This window comes from Chaetodon trifascialis, chromosome 2 (genome assembly GCF_039877785.1).
Source record: "Chaetodon trifascialis isolate fChaTrf1 chromosome 2, fChaTrf1.hap1, whole genome shotgun sequence".
NCBI classification, from domain to species: Eukaryota; Metazoa; Chordata; class Actinopteri; order Chaetodontiformes; family Chaetodontidae; genus Chaetodon; species Chaetodon trifascialis.
This window is the reverse complement of record NC_092057.1, coordinates 30,217,538-30,236,283: the sequence shown is the minus strand read 5'-3', so window position 1 is coordinate 30,236,283 and position 18,746 is coordinate 30,217,538. Positions and strand designations below refer to the sequence as shown.

Genomic DNA, 18,746 nt, shown 5'->3' with positions numbered 1-18,746 from the left:
GGGGACTTCATGAGCTGTGAGGCGACAGTGTAACCACTTGTACCACCGTGCTATCCTTATGTGAGAATGAAGATCATGGTTAAGCAAAGCACCCGGCACCCCACACAACTGAATGATAAAGTACACTCTGAAAGTCAGTTTGAAGATCGAGGCAACACGGAGAGAAGTTAGTCAACTTTAAGAGCTCCGGAAAGGTGTGGGGAAGAAAGTGACTCCCAGGTAGTCTCTAGGAGGCCAAGCAAAACTCTGGCAACCCGCTAGCACATACACTAGAGAAGCAGAAGCCAGTAGAACAAATGGGATGTTCTCCACCGAACCATTGAAAGTGTACTCTCAGTGGCAGATAACCAGAGTACATTGACCCAGAAGTGAGACTGAAAGGCACTGGAAGAGCATATGCCGATGCTGAGTATATCTAAGAACTGAAGAGCTGGAGAGACGGCAACAGGCCTGGACATGATCCACATCTACTGGCTGAAGAAGCTAACCACACTCCATGAACACCTGGCAGTACAGATGAACCAACTACTGATGAATGGACACCCGACCAATAATAGTCTCTAATATTAAGAAACCTGACTAGTGGCTGGAAAAGGCTGGACTGAAAGACACAACAGGAGTGCAAATCATTGCTGCACAACAACAGGCCCTCAGTAGGCCATCAATAGAGACAGGGGTCTACTACACCAGACAGGACCCCAGGTGCAGGCTGTGCAAAGGTGATCCTGAGACAGTTCAGTACATAGTAGCAGGATTTAAAATGCTGGCAGGAAAGTGCATATGGAATGACATAACCAAGTGCCAAGTATAGTACAGGAACATCTGTACTGAATATGGAGTATGGACCCAAGGTCAGAATGGAAGACACCTCCTAAGGTGCTGGAGAATGACTGAGCCAAGATCCTGTGGGTCTTCCAGATCCAGACCGACAAGATAGTGGTGGCTAACCACATCTTGCTGATAACAAGGATCAGAATGTATTAGGGCTGTCAGTTTAACGCGTTAATTAGATTAATTAATTACGCTGCAAATTAACGTGCTATAAAAATTAACGCAATTAATCATGAGTGGCAAGTCAATGCGCAAGCATTTGAAATTTGGCCCTTTGAGTGACCCGTATAGGCTGCAGTGGCAGGTCGCATCTTACCTACGCCACTAGTCATAAGCAGGGTGACAACAGACATGGATTCGACAGCGGAGAGCGAGGCAAGCCTACTTGGACCTTTGAACGGCAAGTTTATTTATAAAAAGAACAAAGACTGGACTATTAACAAGAACGCAGTGATTTGTACCTTGTGTAAAAAAGAATTTTCCTATCACCGTAGCAGCTCCAGCCTGAATTATCATTTAAACGCTAAACATGTAGTTGCTGCTAGTGCCGCTAGTGCTACCGTGAGCTCACTCCGCCAACCCACACTTGCTGAGTTAGGAAAACGAATGAGCAAAGCCACGACAGAAAAACTGACAAACTCAATCGCAAAGTGGGTTGCTGCTGATTGCAGGCCGATTTCAATCGTGGAAGACGAGGGCCTAAAAGAGGCGTTTCAGATAGCGTCATCTGACTCTAATTTCCAGCTACCGTTTTATTGCATTTTTGAATAATGCACCTGGCCTAATTGGTTTGCTGATGTGCTTGACCTTTTTTCTTTTGAATTTCATTTATGAAGCACACTTCACCAATAAAAATATGGATATCAAATCTTCTCTTCTTGGTGTATTCAATTGATAAGTCATGCACTACAATTTTGTAATGTCCTAGAATTCAAATTCTTTATTTGGGGACCTTTAGCAGATATGAGATTAAAATGCGATTAATTAGATTAATTAATTACAAATCCTGTAATTAATTAGATAAATTTTTTTAATCGCCTGACAGCACTAGAAGGTATTGATTCATTGACTCCGAAGAGGCGAGGCGAGGCGAGGCGAGGCGAGGCAAGGCAAATTTATTTGTATAGCACAATTCATACACCAGGCAATTTAAAGTGCTTTACAGAAGCATAAAAATACATGAAAATACATGAAGAGAATAGAAAAACACAAACAGTGCCCCTGGTGGAGGACAAGAGGCATCCCCTAGTTTGCTCTGGCATCCCTCATGGTTTGAGCATACAGGCGGAGACTCCTTGGGAGTGGGAACAGTGTGACGCAGGAAGAAAGATAGGTTGGAGGCAAAAAGTTTTACTCCTGACTTGTTTAGGGAAAGTCCATCTCCTTTGAAAAAATGTCTGCGGTCCCAGAAAAAGTTAAAATTATCAATAAAATGCACTGAGTGGACATCACATGCAGTTGAAAGCCATTTATTTACTGCCAACAATCTGCTGAATCTCTCTCCTCCTCCTCTGACTGGTGGTAAAGGCCCACTTAAGAAGACTTCAGCATTCAGAGAGCTCACTGCATTTAGCAGTTTACCTAAATCTCGTTTGAGCACTTCAGATTGTTGTTTCGCAATATCATTTGCCCCTGTGTGCAGTAGAAGGTATTTCAAAGTTGGAATTTCTGCAACAATACTGAGGAATCTGTCGGTCATGTTGGAGACTGTATCATCAGGAAAGCACAACACTTTTGTGTTTCTGCTGTACATTCTTCCCACATCTTTAATAGCAGAATCACCAACAACCAGAGGAACAAGAGAGAGAGCAAACATCAAAGCGCAGCAGGCAAAACAGCATGTGGAGCCAGAATATTTAGTAGTTCCACTTGTAACTCAGGAATTATTTTCACAGAGTGACAGGAAAGACTTAAAGGTTCCATATTATGAAAAACTCACTTTTTCTGCGATTTGGGGCGTTATTTTGGGTCTCTGGTACTGCCACACGCATACAAAGTGTGAAATAAGACAGTCCATGCTTTTCTGAGTGAGATACTGTTTTCTGAAAGCACCCTGCCTACAGCTTCCAAACAAGACGATCGAATTCGGCACCTATTGTTACATAACAAATGTGCACATCTGCATATTCCCACCCACCAGCTACCACCCTCCCCCCATCTCCCGGGTGTCCCTCCACCCGCCAGATACAGCGCTACCTTATCACAGATCTGTCATTTCGTTATCAAAAGCACCGTGTTAGGAGTCATCATGTCGACACACAACACGCAGTGTACTGTTGTTGGCTGTAAAGACGTAAGCAAGTAGTAACAGGCAGGATTAGCCAGGAGACTTTCTCTAAAGGAAAGGGGTCACTTCCAACTTTGCGTTGAATACCTGCATATGAGGAATATGTAAGTATACAAATAATTAGCTGTGTGTTTATTTTGTAGATTAGCATGAACTCTTGCATGTTGTAGTGTGTTTTGCCATTGAGAATGATGTAAGGCTAACTGCTAGCTTCGATACTATGACACCAGCCATCAAAGCTTAGCTAGCTGCTACCATAGCTTTTGGTACATCACACCATATTTCTGATCTTGCAAATGATTTAATGCATGTTTGAGGGAGATACCAGCATTTATAACACAAGCTAACAGTAACTGCTTCTAGTTTGCAATCAGCATGGTCTCCATATGCAAACCCAGCAACACAGTTAGTCAAGCAATACACAGATTCTCCGTTGGGTCTAAGCTTCGGGAATAGTGAAAATAATGCATTTGGAAATATTTTTTAAACTGGAATATGTTAGCATAGCCCAGAGCAAAATGAATGTATGATTGAAACTGTTATATCACAGCACAATTTATACTCCAGGCCAACCACTCTGCAATGAGTTTCTTCTCTTGGAGTTTATTTATGAGTGATCCTTTTTTACGCTGTATGTAGCTGTTGGAATAGCTATACATGTCAGATAAAGTTGATGTCACCTCTCTATATATAGGCCAGTGCATAATTACAGTTACCTGCTGTTTATCAAGTGTGGCAGTGAGCTGTTGCAGCCTTTTGTGCTTGAATTTACACTCAAACAGTTCTGTTAAGTTTTACAACTAAGTATGCCCTGTTATCATAACAATATACTTTTGTTACAGCTGTCCAGGCTACTGTGTCCTGCAAGGATTAATGTTGTAATGCACTACATTACAGCGAGAATGCTGATAACTGAGCTTTCCAAAGGTGATGAAGGGAGAGTGCAGAGCCAAACCAGTGAAGACTGAGTGTTGTGGCTCTGTTTTCTGTTATATGTTTTTGGTTTTGCTCACACTGACACACTCTCTCTCTCTCTCCCTCCGGTAGTGCGAGTGACGGGGGGGCGGAGCGATCTCCAGGAGCGCTGACTCTCCTGGCACACCTGCAGCTTGTTTCTGCCTAATCATCTGGCTTCATAAGCCACCCTCTCGCAAGTCCCCAGTGCCAGATTATCCTCTATGCTTCCTGCACTTGCTACGCAGCTAGAGATCATCCGCCTCTCGTCACGAGCAAACCACAGTGTGTTTTTTCTCTCGAGTCATTAGTTTATTCTGATTGTCTTTTGTTGCACTTTGTCCTGGCTTTTTCCCTATCAAGGTGATTTTCAGTTTGGAGTTTTTAGTTGGTACTTTGTCGTGAGTATTTCTGTTGCTACTTTGTTTTTTGGTAGTGGTTCTTATGAACTGATTTTCTGTTGTCACTTTGTAAATAAATTATTTTTGTTGAACTCTGCTCCTGGGTCCTGGTTTCCATTGTCTGGCCATAACACTGAGGCCACATTCGTTTCAATTTTTCGATTCAAGTGTTAACTTCTTCTTTTTTTTTTCACTCAAAATCAATTTTAAATTGTACATGACACAAAGTACCGCAACTTGGTACTTTCAACACAATAAATAAACCAAAAACATACACACTTAAACACCTGAGAAACTACAAAATTCAAAGTGCAAAATATCACAGAATAAACAGTTGTTGAATAATCTAGTAAATGATACTAGTGATCAGGCCCGGAGTGGCTAATCGGGAGGACCGAGACAATTCCCGGTGGGCCGGTCTGATGTTTGGGCTGGTGTTCCCTTTTTTTTTTTTTGGCAGGTGTTCAGTCATGGCACTGGGTTGATCATGTATTCTGCTACCGCTGTCCCTGGGCTGGCTCCGCCTCCATTGGCAGCGCTTTTTTCTTTTTTTTTGCAGACGCACCCTGACGTAACATGTCCGTGCACTCGGTCAGTGGTGTTTGAAAGATGGAAAATAGGAAGAGCAAGGGTGGTACGGAGAAGGCAAGAATTAAAAAGAGAAAAGCTCTGGAAACAGACACAGCCAAATGTGCTAAAATTGGCAACTTTTTCAGTAAAACGAGCTCATGGTTGGAAACGACAAATGAGGGCGATGAAACGGGCATGGCAAGATGTTGAACTTTGCCTGCAAACCACCGTTCAAGTTAATTACTTATCATGTCAATGAATTGTGTAGCATTGTGGCATATAAGGGCTGCATGGTGGCGCAGCAGGTAGTGCGCGTGCCTCACAGCAAGAGGGTCGCAGTTTCGATTCCCAGGTCGGGCCTTTCTGTGTGAAGTTTGCATGTTCTTCCCGTGCATGCGTGGGTTCTCTCCGGGTACTCCGGCTTCCTCCCACAGACCAAAAACATGCTCATTACGTTGATTGGTGACTCTAAATTGCCCCTAGGTGTGAGTGTGAGCGTGAATGGTTGTGTGTATGTGCCCTGCGATCGGCTGGCGAACGGTCCAGGGTGTACCACGCCTCTCGCCCGTTGACAGCCGAGATAGGCTCCGGCCCCCCACAACCCCGAAAGGGATAAGCGGCATAGAAAATGGATGGATGGATGGATGTGGCATATAACATAACATTTAAATTCTAGTATGATGCAACACCACATAACCTGGAAACTTTGTCTTGTAGCCCCACAGAGTCAGAAGCAAGATCAGCACCAAGCACCAAGCACCAGCCATGAGCCCACAAGTCCAGAGTGGACAGGTAGGATTGCTCGTTGAGTGAATATTAATACAATTAGTAGAATGAAGAGTATAGTGTAGACCTGCTCTATATGAAAAGTGCCCTGAGATGCTAGATGATTCAGCACTACATTCATGAAACTGACCTGAATTGATCAGAAGGCTTTGTAAAAAGGGGAGATTTGTGCTGAGAATTATGACCATTTTTAAAATGTGATTTAGTGTCGGAAGCAGAGCCAGGATGGAAGGAACAGGTGAGCTGTTGTAACAGAGTGTGTGAACAAGCAAGCATTAGTTCCAATATAACCACTTTCTATGCCCAAACGAACACTTATTCGAACAGAATATAGATTCAGACATTGTTGAAAAGGATGTGTTGTAAAGAATAATGTTGAGGTTGTGCACTCATGTTGATATAAATCTACATGGTGAAGCAACCCTTACTTGCACTGAATTGGAAATATTTTAGAAAATACACTGAATTACAAGGCTTTACATAACAGTGCGCTATTGTAGACTTAAAATGTAAGGTTATAATTACATGATTTTAATAATAATAGGTTGTGATCTAAAGTGGGCCAGTCTGAGGCATGAAACTTCAGGGCTGAAAATGAGTCCCACTCCGGCCCTGCTAGTGATTCACTTTTTTGTGTGTGTATTTGTATGTCTATGATGATGGAGAAGATCTTTGTCGACCCATCATCAGCAGTTTGAAGTCTCCGTATCTTCCCTGGGCATCAGGAAACTCCTGACATATCCGAAGTACAATGCATGATGGGATGACTACACTACACTTCTGCCCAAGGAAGCCCCAGCACCAGCTCACCGAACTCCTATTAGCTAAATGCCTGTAATGACTGAGAAAACTGAACATTGTTAATCAACAGGTTCTATCATGTCAATGTCTGTATTCACATTTTTCTACTTTGGATTCAGTGGCGCTGTATTTCCATGTACAAATATTCACCACTACGGTCAAAAAAAAAGTTATTGTATATCTGTAAAATATTTCATGTGAATAAGTGTGTAATATACAGTATTTGCTAAGGAAAAAAATCTGCTATATGTTCAAGAAAAAAATATCATCTGAATTTGTGGCACTGGCTGACTATATTTAGTTTATTATGGTGTAGGTTATTATAGATAAAACTCACTGCTCTGTCCCCCGTAGCTGTAAAGGACTGCAGTCAGCCCTATAAGTGTTGTATGCGCTCTACAGCAAGAACACTTTAGGCAAACAGGTTCTAAATCTGGATGGTCGATCATGCATGGAGCTGTCTTGTAACCTATTATGAATAACATAAGTTGAGTATCTGCAGTGGCATGTAGTCTGCAATCATACACTGTGATCATAAGTGTAGGTAAAGATAATGTGACCTGTGGCACCTCCTGGCAGCATATGTTCTCAGGCTCTGACTGCATTAGTGCACAATTTCCACATGTGCACTGATACAAAGAAATAAAAAAAAAATCATGTATGTATAAAGCTAAAGAAATAAGAAACCTTGCATACCAGCATTTCCAACCAATAATAGCACACACATTTTAGATTTGAATGTGTGTGCTCTAGCTAGCTATTTTCTCTCAGCCTGAGATGAATGCTCAGTAATGCTGGTCAGCAGTGTCATCTGTGTGCACTCTGCCCATTCATGAATAAATGAGACGGAGCGCTGAAACTAACAGTGCAGTTAGACCAGTCAATGTCTCAGCAACCCAGTAGTTGAATTTGATGATCGACACCTCTATTGACCCGTCAGAGTCAAAAGAATCGAGGGGCAGTACCCCTCACCATAGAAACACCAGTGACGATCCAGAAGGAAGTAACCCCAGAGACAAAATATCGCACGAAGAGTGCTCCCCCCCACTCTAGTAATCCCCTCCTTTTTATGTAAACAACCAGGACCTTTGGACTCTGCTTTCATGTGACATGGTGAATTCAGCAGACGCACTAAAGTGCACATATGCTATTTTCGTGTTTTCGTTACATGCCCATATAATTTCTTGGGGTATGAATTACGTTTCTTTTGGGTGGCAATGTTTAGTAGAGTCTTTTAGCTGAGTTTCTCCCCATCATTCTGGTATGCTACAAGATAGGATGGGTGCTTCCTAGTGTGATCATTGACCGGCTGAACTACGGGCATCTCACGCTGCCCCTGTCCTGCTGAATTCTCTGAGTCTGAGGTTCTGTTGGAATCTCGCCTCCTTCAGGATCTGATTCAGGTTTGAACATGTATGGTTGAACTACTAAGTCTGCTACTTTCACACGGGTAGTGCTATGTGATACTACGCTCTCCTCGTTAACATGATAACATGGGTGGGGCAGCAGCAGCTCATTTGCATTTAAAGCTACAGACACCAGAAACAGGACATTCTGAAAGGGACTGAAAAAGAGGGAAATAGAGGGAGGCAAGAATCTTTTCCTAATAGCTATTTCCAGCATACAGCTTCAAAAACATGTTTTATGGAAATCATAGACCTATGTAACTTATAGAAAAAGTTTCATATTATGGCACCTTTAAACATGTTGGATTTCAACAGACTAATTACTGGATAATAGAGCCTGGTTTTGTAACTCCTGAGTCCTGTCCGGCAGCACTGTCAAAGCAGCCGCTGCAGCAGTGCTTCCAGGCCTTGGTATGACTGTTAGGATCCTGCCTTTCTGTCTCTCCTTTTGTGTCTCCTCCCCTTTTCCCTGTGTGTTTGTCTGTCTGTTCACCCCTGTTTCCACGGGCATCCCCTTACCTGCTGCCGGCTCCGCCTCCAGGTGCTCACTTGGAGCACACTTCCTAATTGTCTGAAGAGTATTTAAGAGGCATGCAGACCTTACCTCCTTGCCGAATTATTCCCTCGCCCTTCCATGTCGGTGTTTGGTCTACAGGCCGTAAGTACTAGTTCTTCGTCTACCTCGCTATCTGAGAAATTGCTATTGCTCCATTGTTTGTTCCAGCCACTTATAGTGTGCTTTGTCTTTTGTTTGTTTCAGTGCCTGCCAGCCGATTCCATGGGTGCCAGTTGTTTTATACCCGCCTCGTCTGTGGTCTTTTCATTTCTCCACTCCTTTTGAGTGCGCTTTTTGTTGTTTATTCATCCACTCATTCGAGTGCGGTTTTGGTTTTGTTAATAAATCGTGTTTACTTTCATAACGCCTGTCTCCTGGTCTGCATTACTGGGTCCTATAACTGAGTGGCACTCACCTAACAACAACTAACAATGACAAAAGGCTGCATGTGAAGGATATCACTTATATGGAAGCAGATTTTTCCTCATGGTTACCTGAGAGATGTACAACCAAGGAAAGCATTTTTTTTCCACTAACCCAGACAAGAAGCAGACCACTGAGAGTGTTGGCCTCACTAAGAGAATCCAGGGGGATAGTGTCAATACCCAGTAGTTTCTCCAGGCATTTCAAAGCTTGTCTTGTATTCTTGCTGCTGAATTCAAGTTCCAGTTTTTCTTTATACCTGAGTTTGGCTCTAAAGATTTCATTTTTGATTTGCTGTGTTATGATTTTGAGTGAACTCCACTCCTACTTGAAAATAACAGATGCATGTGCTGCATAATGATGTGACAGCCTCACACCAGCAATGGAAGGTTATGATGCAGTTCATGCCAACTGATCATAGTAGATTACACGTGCAGTTTGGCTTCCTACCACAAGGAAATGTTAAAGAAACAATTCAGAATGAAGATACAGGTAAACAGCAGCACTGCTCCAATGAGACACATTCTCAATAGATACACAATCCACAACCTACTGCCAATAACCTAGCTGGAAGTCCACCTTTTAGAACACAGCCAGCAAAGAGGTGAGCCTACTTATTAAGTGGCTGTGACCAGAATCAGTGGAGTGTGCTCAAAGAATTAAGGGAGTCAACAGCGATCTGTTGGGTTGAAAATGATCTGGTCCTGACTAGAAGAATGTTAGGGTTCTCCGGAGGAAATATGAAAGATTGGGAACTGACCAGATTTAAATTACATTGATACATCAAGAGGAATAGGTGAATTTGCGCAAAAGTTTCCCTTTCTCTAGCAAGTGTACAATGTTTGGGTCAAAGTTCAAAAAGGAATATAAAATTACATTTTGGTTCTTTTCTGAGTGTGTGAAGAAGGAAGTCAAAGCAAGGAATGATCCGGGCCTCATAAGTGCTTCTCTCTGCCATCCCCCCAAAAGAAGGCATCACTAACATCTGAGGCAGATAGCTGAACAGATACCTCCCCTGAACCAAGACCCAGAAATCCTTCTTCTCAACCCGCATAAACTACATTACCAACCTAAGGGTTCACAAGGTGAAAGAGAAACATGGCCTCAAGAACACTCCAAAGTCTATTCCCCACCATTTGAATGTCTCAGCTTTAGCCACAGGTCCACTTTGGCAAAACTAGGAGAAACTGCCCTCTGCGGCAATGGCAGGGAAAATCAGTTAGCATCTTTTGAGGACATGATGTTCTTGCAGAAGATGAAGAAAGAATTCAGCAAAGACATCAATATCTAGGTTGCCCCATTGCCATTTTGTGTACTCAGACTGAGTAGACACTACAACCATGGGTGGTACAACTTATGCATGAATCCACAAAAACCTGAGCAGATACGTGTGGTATTTGACTGAATATAAAGTGCTCAGTTTGATGGAATTTTGCTGAGCATTGTGCTCCATGAAGAACTGGACCTTTACAACTGCCTTTAAGGGGTCTTCCTCCATTTCAGAAAGGAAGCTGCTGCCATCACAGTGGACATAAACAAATGTATTATTATTATTTTTTTTTTACATCACCACCACGCATCAGTAAAGAATCAAGGAAAACACATAACAGAGACAACTGTGAGACAAATTGACTTATGAATCATGGGAAATAAGAGCAGCATCAGTAGTGTTATACACAAATTTTCCCTCCGGGGGACTAATAAAGGCTTTCTGATTCTGATTCTGATACAGTATGTGTGTTATGCAGTAAATTACAGGGTCAGAAGGAGAAGCAGAAGATGGCGGACGTGCCTACAGAGTGCTTGCAGATGGATCCCCCATTATGGTGGGCTGGAGGTGTTTGTCCCCTCCTGGGAGGGGCCACATGCCACAATGGCGGTGAACAAGCCCATAGTAAGATATGGGCTGTTATATTCACTTGTCTGTCAATGAGAGCAGTGCACATCCAGGTTATAGAGATTATGAATTCCTACAACTTCACCAATGCTGTGTACAGATTGTTTGCCATCAGAGGACCCATAAAAAAAGTCAGTGTCACAACCGAACTAGGACATGAACCCAAATGCACAACTCCAGAGACAAAGTTCAAATTAACAATCTTTAATGACAAAGTATCAACAGAAAATCACTCTACAGAGGAAAATCCCAAACTTCACATAAATAAAGAATCACTCACTAAGAGGAGAAAGCAGAAATGAAAAACACTCTGACGAGGAATCAAAATATATAAATTTAGTTCTGACTGTATGTCCTGACTCAGATAGTTACACTGAATTGTGGCTGTTGCTAATTATTGATCGCACTGAAATGCCAGACACTGTGAAAACCTGCTTGTGAGGTATTGGAGACGTGAGCCCACGACTCCGCCGGTTTACGAAAATCCACTTGCCTGGCGGTATGCCGCTGGCGCACAGAGTTGACCAGGTCTGGGGCGGCGAGCTTTCAGAGCACTTTTGTGTGGCCAGTATGGACCAAAATGGAACGAAAATCCAAATGCACTGGCTGATTATGCTGACACCTCCCCCTACTACGCCGCAACACCCATCCTGGCCCATGTCTGTACGCCTCGGTTTACCAAAATACCAAGTGTGCCGTGCACCTGCCTGCACTGCATGAAAATACCACTGCACGGGGTGCGCAGCCTGCAACTGAAACTAATTTTCTTCGTGCACCCAAAGAGCTTAAGTTTGAACATAGTGTGTTGACCCATAAAGTCCTTACAACTCTGATGGCAGATGTTTCAGCTATTCTCAATACTTGTTTTTTGCACCCATAATACATACATGGTATGCACCAAGCAAGGAAAAGAATCATGCAATGAGAAAAGTGCATGCAGGAAATGAGAATTTGCACTTGTCATGAACTCTGCTGGAGCTTCTTAGCCCCACCCTCCTGCTCACACCCCTGTGCTCATCCTCCATTCAGCCCTGCCAGCTTTTCCCGCCAGTGCTCTGCCCACACCCTACTGCACTCCCCCTGCATTGACTGTCAGCCAATCTGTGACCAGCCTGCTCTGCCACCACACACCTGTTTCTCATCTGTTCATTTGCTCCTCAGTATTTATACCAGTCAGTGTTCCTTTGTTTTCTGTCAGATCATTGTTAGTGCCTATGTCTGCCTTGTATCCCGCCTGTTTCTCTATTCTGCCTTTTTGTAATTTTGACCTGTGCCTGTTACCTGACTCGTGTTTTTGCCTGCTGACTCTGTACCTCTGCCTGATCAACTTGCTTTCCGGTTTGGACTCTAGCTACGAACGGTATTTTGCCCTGCTTAAAGAACTCAGTAAATTTGCTGCTTCTGCCATATATCTGTCTCTGGCTTTTGTCTCTGCGTGTGGATCCTCTCTTATCTCTGACAGTAGTTGCACTTCCAGACAAATTATTGGTGAAAAAGGAAAACAACCAATGCTTTAAGATAGCTACTATGATCTGATTTAAGTTGTCTGAACAGCACAAACAATTTCATTTCATCTTTACTCCTCAGGACATAATGAACAAAGATTTTGCAGTAATTTTTGCTCCCAATATTTTTTTTACTTTATTGCAAATGAAGGAATCTCAACTAATATTTATAATCAAAATTTCCACTGACAAAATTGCAAATTGTAACTGCTAAAGTGAAAGCTTTGCCTTCTTGTTCAGGGTCCTCTCCACCACCATGGTGCAGTTCAGTGCCCTGCCAATGTTGCATTAGACCCCCTGTCGATGTCATGCTACAATTTACCCTCATGAGTGAAAACCTCAAGACATTTGAAGTTCTTGACCTGGGGCAGCAACTTACACCTAAGCCAGAGGGTGTAATCTACCGTTTTCCGACAGAGACCATTTACTTTTTAAAACATTAGGAGTTTCAGCCAAGCTAGATTTTTTTGTCTTCTATAATACAGAGACAAAGTGAAACTGGAACATTTGGGTTCTCTTCCAAAACCTCATTCAAAAATATTTACCCTGACACAGGAGCAAAGTCTGTAAAAGTTTTTAGACAGCAGAGATTACAGCTAAAATAAATAAATAAATAAATAAATAAATAATACTAAAAGGCCTTAGAAGAATGCTCAGCTGAACTGTACGAATCTGGAGGAAACCAGTTAAGTTACCACTTAACTTATGTTTGCAAAGTTACATAGGAGCTGAAGTTTTTTTCTGTTTTTTTCTGTTCACAAGGTAAACATTGGTTAACATTGAGTGGAACAGAGATCAGAGTTATATCACAACTTCAGCTCTATGAAACTGATGTCCATGATCTTGTTAAAATGAAGAAAAAAAATCAAAAATTTTTAATTGCCCATGCAACTGTGAAGAGATGATTAGTAGTTTACATTAGTAGTACATGGACAACCAGTGCGATGTATTACAATTAATCAGTCCAACCTATTCACTCACCACTGGCTTTGCCCTTAATGGTGCAGTTGTTCATGGCCACAGATAATGATCAGAGACACATCCATCAAGCCACAGGTCAGTGTCTCATTGTGGAATTTGCCAGTCTTGCCATGCATCCATTTTGCTCCACCTGTCCATAGAACAGTTTATTTCTTTGGAAAATAACAGTCACACTTATGCAGGTTACATTAAGATGTTTGCTGTAATGCTACCGCTCCCCATTTTTTCCTCTGCTCTCTTTCCCTTTCTCCTCCTCTATACACTCTTTTAAAATGTGAGAGAGCAATAAGAAGCAATGCAGATAGAGACAACATAATTTTAATCCTTATTAATTACGGATGAACTGTCTCTCTTACACACAAAGGCTATTTAAAAGGGAGAGTATATTTAATGTGTTTTTTTCTTTCTTGTTTTAATCTACTGCCACTACTACAGTTACTACTAGTAGTAGCAGTACTACAGCTAATAACATCAATAATAACAAACGTACTGGTGGTGTCTAAGTGAAGGTGTGAAGTCAACCACCACGTGGATGCCTAGACTTGTACACAGGACTTGGGAATTATACAGGTGCTTATCAAGAGCAAATAATAACAACAGTCATAGTAATACAGTTAAAAGAGCAATGCGTGTTTGTAAGTGTAAGACAGGGAAAAAAATCCATGCATACTAATGCCAACGTAATCTCGAAAATGTGACAGACTGGTTGTGGATATAAATGAAATTAGTCCATGTTAATTGGTTAAAGGGATTTATACAGCTCATTATATTTTTAATCTAAACTGGAATATTATTGGGTTGTGCTTCTATGGGTCCGTTTTGCTATGCTGATACAGTGGTTGAAAACAACAAAGAGTGAAGACTTTTGTGCTGTAACATTTATTAGTGTCCTAAAATCCAGGTTGAAACACACAACCTGTGTTGTGTGAGTCCCCAAATCTTATTCCAGCAACGTTCTGTCATTCAGATTTATTTTAAAATCATCTGAACATTTACTTAACATAACACAGTAAAAGATGCAAGACAATAAATACAATGTAAAGACCACATATGACCTGAGTTTGTTACTCATTTTTCGTGTGATCTGATACGAGCCAGTCAGCGCCAGGTGCAACTGGTAACAGGAAGAATTATTGTAAAACTAATGCAGTAGTAGTGTCAGGAAAAGAAGAGGCAAATACATTTTGATGAGACTATTATAAACTGTGAATGATGCCCTAATTTCTCGTAACATAAGTGGCCTTAAAAGTGGTCTTTAGTATATGTAAAGCAAATAACCTGAAACAAATTACAAAGCTGTTACAATTGTACATGGTTAATCAACAGCATTTATATTGTGCTTTTCTTGTCTTACTAACCACTCAAAGTGCTTTACATGGTAAATTGTAGTGGTATAAGGAGTTGCTGTGAAGTGTTACAGTGAAAGTGACTTCCTCTTCTATTTTTCCCACCTACTCTCACCCTCACCCAACTGGAGGAGGAAGTCCAGAAATGTACAGAAGGAGCGGAGGAGGATCAATCTTAGCAAAAGTGGAGAAACTGACAAGGGCAGCTTCAAGGAAACAGACCAAGCTGAAACATTTCATGACTGGTGCTTTCCACAGGATCAAAGATGTCCATCAGAGACTTAAATAAAAATAACCTTGAACCTCAAAGTCCACAGCTTCCTTCATTGTACACCAGAAGAAGTAAAGGCGGACTCAAAGTGATTGTATGTGGCCCAGATTAGGGAATTTGCAGACACAGCAGAAAGCGAACCCCCACACATATTGCAACTGCCTGAAGAAAGCCTGCATCTGGTCTTGAAATGAACCAGAGAGGGTTTGCTCACAATGGGGATCCAGCACCAGTGTAAACTAGCAATTATGGTTTATAACCAACAGAAAATGGCAGATGAAAAGCCAGCCAACACTAATACCATCTTTGGTGTGGCCACCCAGACCTCAGAAGCTTTAGAAGGGGGTCAGGCACCCATGCCAATGACAAATTACAATGAAGGATGGTGGTCTACACCACTTAGCTAACCCTAACCCTTGCACGATTAGTGGGAAAACCCACATCACATTGATAAGCCAAGTTAGAGCCTCAACAGAACACTCCGTGAGCGGCCAAAGGTCATTCACCTCCAACCACTGCTACAGGCTCATCAAACCTCCCACTTCCTCTACATGTACTGAGGTGCATTCGCCAACCTTTGCAACCCTTGCAGCCACAGAATATAAATCTAATTATACTGGGACAGACTGCTGACCTTTCTGAAAAAATTAAAAAACGAGGCTCGAGTATCCAAAAGCACAATCCTGGTTGTCCAGACAGTGGACCCCATGAATTTTCTGTCCATACCCAGGTGACTCAACTCTTAGATAACCTTAAGGAAAGTGGGATAGGAAGAATATTCTACTTGACAACCTCCATTGAAAAGGCAGTACATCTTGAAGCCCTAATTGACATAGATGCAGACGCTACCCAAACCAAACATTTCATCACATACAAACAGCCATCACTCAAATGAACATGAGCCTGCAGTAATGCTCCCTAAACATTCAAGCTTACTGTTCGGAACACGGACAGAACACGTCACTCTACTACAGCTATCCAGTGGCCCCCGGAGGGTCTGATCTACCCTGTATACATATCACTGCTATCACTCAACTCAATCTCCATCTCATTGTTAAGGATCTACTGAATCACCCTGATAAAATCCTGGTGATTGAAATTCTGGGGAACAAAAAACCCTCTTCCTCTGGTTCTGACAGAACCCCCAGAAGTAACCTCCAGTAATCTCCTTATGGTTCTTTAAGAGGACACGGAGCCACAGGAAGAAGAACTACGGCATAACCCTGGGAAACGGCTACGTGACAATTCATCCTTCCTGTGCAGCTTTCAACCAGTGCCTGAGGAAGGATCGTATCAGCCTAAGATAAAGAATGGTATAAAGTTACAGGAGGTAACCATAAAAGATGCTGTGTTGGCCATGAGAGATGTTCAACATGCTACAGCAAGCCAACCCTGGAATATGTCCATAAATGAACATTAGCTATCAGCACAGATCCTGGATTGATGATTTCAGCCAAGGGTATCAGTGATCTGGACCTGTGCTGGAACGAGTGATGGATGAGACACTACTTCCTGGTCATCCCAAACCTCCTGCAAGAGGTGTGCACTGGTGCAGACCTGTCAGTCAGACTGGGTGCCCAAGTAGACACCATCCACAATGTTATCTGGGACACCAGAAGAAGAGATACCACTTGAGATGGCCTCAAGCTCAGCTGGCACTCTTCACTAGTCAACCACACCCACCTGCTCAATCACCTGACACACACCTGGGACTCTTCACTAATCAGTGCAATACTTAAGTGGCTCACTCATTGCCAAATTGTTCTTCCTGCAAGACTATCCAGCAATTATTCTTGGACGGATTTCCTGCCCCTGGGTAACTACCTAAGCTTTGTGAACCTGACTACATCTTTCGTCTTGCCCTTCCTGAATCTGATAGAATCTGGTAGATCCAAGATGGAGCCGCGGATGGCTGCCTCGGTCTGTTGGTGCGCTTTTTGTTTTGTGTTTTCAGTCTGTTTTCTGCAACGGTACCCAGAGCTCTTCCACCAAAGAAGAGCTCATGAACATCAGGGTAACAACACCAAAGGATTTATTTCCTAATTTTCTGCTCCCTACATTGGAAATTTTGGACATCCTGCTCAAAGATGCGCTCACCTTTGCTCACGCAACGAAACGCCGGAGGAGAGGAAAACAGGCCAGTGTGCTCGTGTGTCTTCGCCAGCACAGGCTACGCACGGCATTACCAGGAATATTTCTCTCCAACGTGTGTTCACTGCCCAACAAACTGGAAGAATTGCAACTGCTGTTGGGTAAAAACAGAGACTTTTCTTCATCTGCAGTTTTGTGCTTCAGCAAGACGTGGTTGTGTGGATTAATACCGGACTCTGCGCTGCAGCTGGCAGGCTTCCAACTCTACCACGCGGACAGAGACACGGAACTTTCCAGCAAAACTAAAGGTAGAGGAATCTGTTTCTACATCAACAGTGGTTGGTGCAACAATGTGACAGTGATCCAGCAGCACTGTTCTCCTGAACTCCTGAATCTTTTATCATTAACTGTAAGCCTTTTTATTGACCCCCTGAGTTTGCTTCATTCATTCTGGTCGGTGTTTACATCCCGCCGCAGGCCAGAGTGCTGGACGCACAGCGCATGCTCACCAACCAGATACCGTGTGTGGAGCGGACCAACCCGGACTCTTTAGTTATTGTCCTTGGTGACTTTAACAAAGGTAACCTCACTCACAAACTCCCTAAATACAGACAGTTTATTAAATGCCTGACCAGAGAGAATATTCTGGATCACTGTTAAACCACAGTCAGGGATGCTTATCACGCCATCCCCTGTGCTGCACTTAGCCACTCTGACCACGTCATGGTCCACCTGATTCCTGTGTACAGGCAGAAACTAAAGCTCTGCAAACCTGTCGTGAGGACATAAAGGAAGTGGACCAGTGAGGCTGTGGAGGATCTCCAGGCGTGTTTGGACTCTACTGACTGGGATGTGTTCAGGACTGCTACCAAAAATCTAGATAAGTACACGGAGGCTGTGACGTCCTACATCAGCTTCTGTGAGGACTGCTGTGTTCCATCGCGCATCAGGGTGAGTTACAACAATGACAAACCCTGGTTCACAGCCAAACTTCGACAGTTAAGGATGGCAAAAGAAGAGGCCTTCAGGAGTGGGGACAAAGATAGATTCAAAGAGGCGAAGTACAAGTTTAGCAAGGCAGTGAAAGAGGCTAAACGACTGCTCTGACATGTCACATGCCAGCCTGGTTCAAGTTTTCAACCATCATCCCTGTCCCCAAGAAGCCAAGGACCACAGGACTTAAAGAATTCAGACCTGTCAACCTGACCTGAAGTCCTTTGAGTGCCTTGTGCTCTCACATCTCAAGGACATCACCAACCCTCTCTTGGACTCCCTGCAGGTTGCCTGCAGAGCCAACAGGTCTGTAGACGATGCAGTCAACTTGGCCCATCCTCCAGCACCTGGACTCCGCAGAAACCTATGCCAGGATCCTGTTTGTGCATTTCAGTTCTGCTTTTAACACCATCATCCCAACTCTGCTTCAGGAGAGGCTCTCCCAGCTGAGCGTGCCTGACTCCACCTGCAGGTGGATTACAGACCTCCTGTCTGACAGGAAACAGTGCGTGAAGGTGGGGAAACATGTCTCCAACTCAAAGACAAAGATCAAGCTCGTGAAGTTTGCAGACGACACCATCCTCATCAGACTCACCTCTGATGGTGACAAGTCCGCCTAAAGGTACGAGGTTGACCATCTGGTGACC

At 43.1% G+C, this 18,746-nt stretch overlaps 1 protein-coding gene across 2 annotated transcripts in view; it reads right to left on the bottom strand.

Annotated features, from left to right (window-relative positions):
• The window catches only part of glra3 (glycine receptor, alpha 3), a 116,160-nt gene that overhangs the window by 57,255 nt on the left and 40,159 nt on the right, over positions 1 to 18,746 (bottom strand). The window lies entirely within an intron of this gene.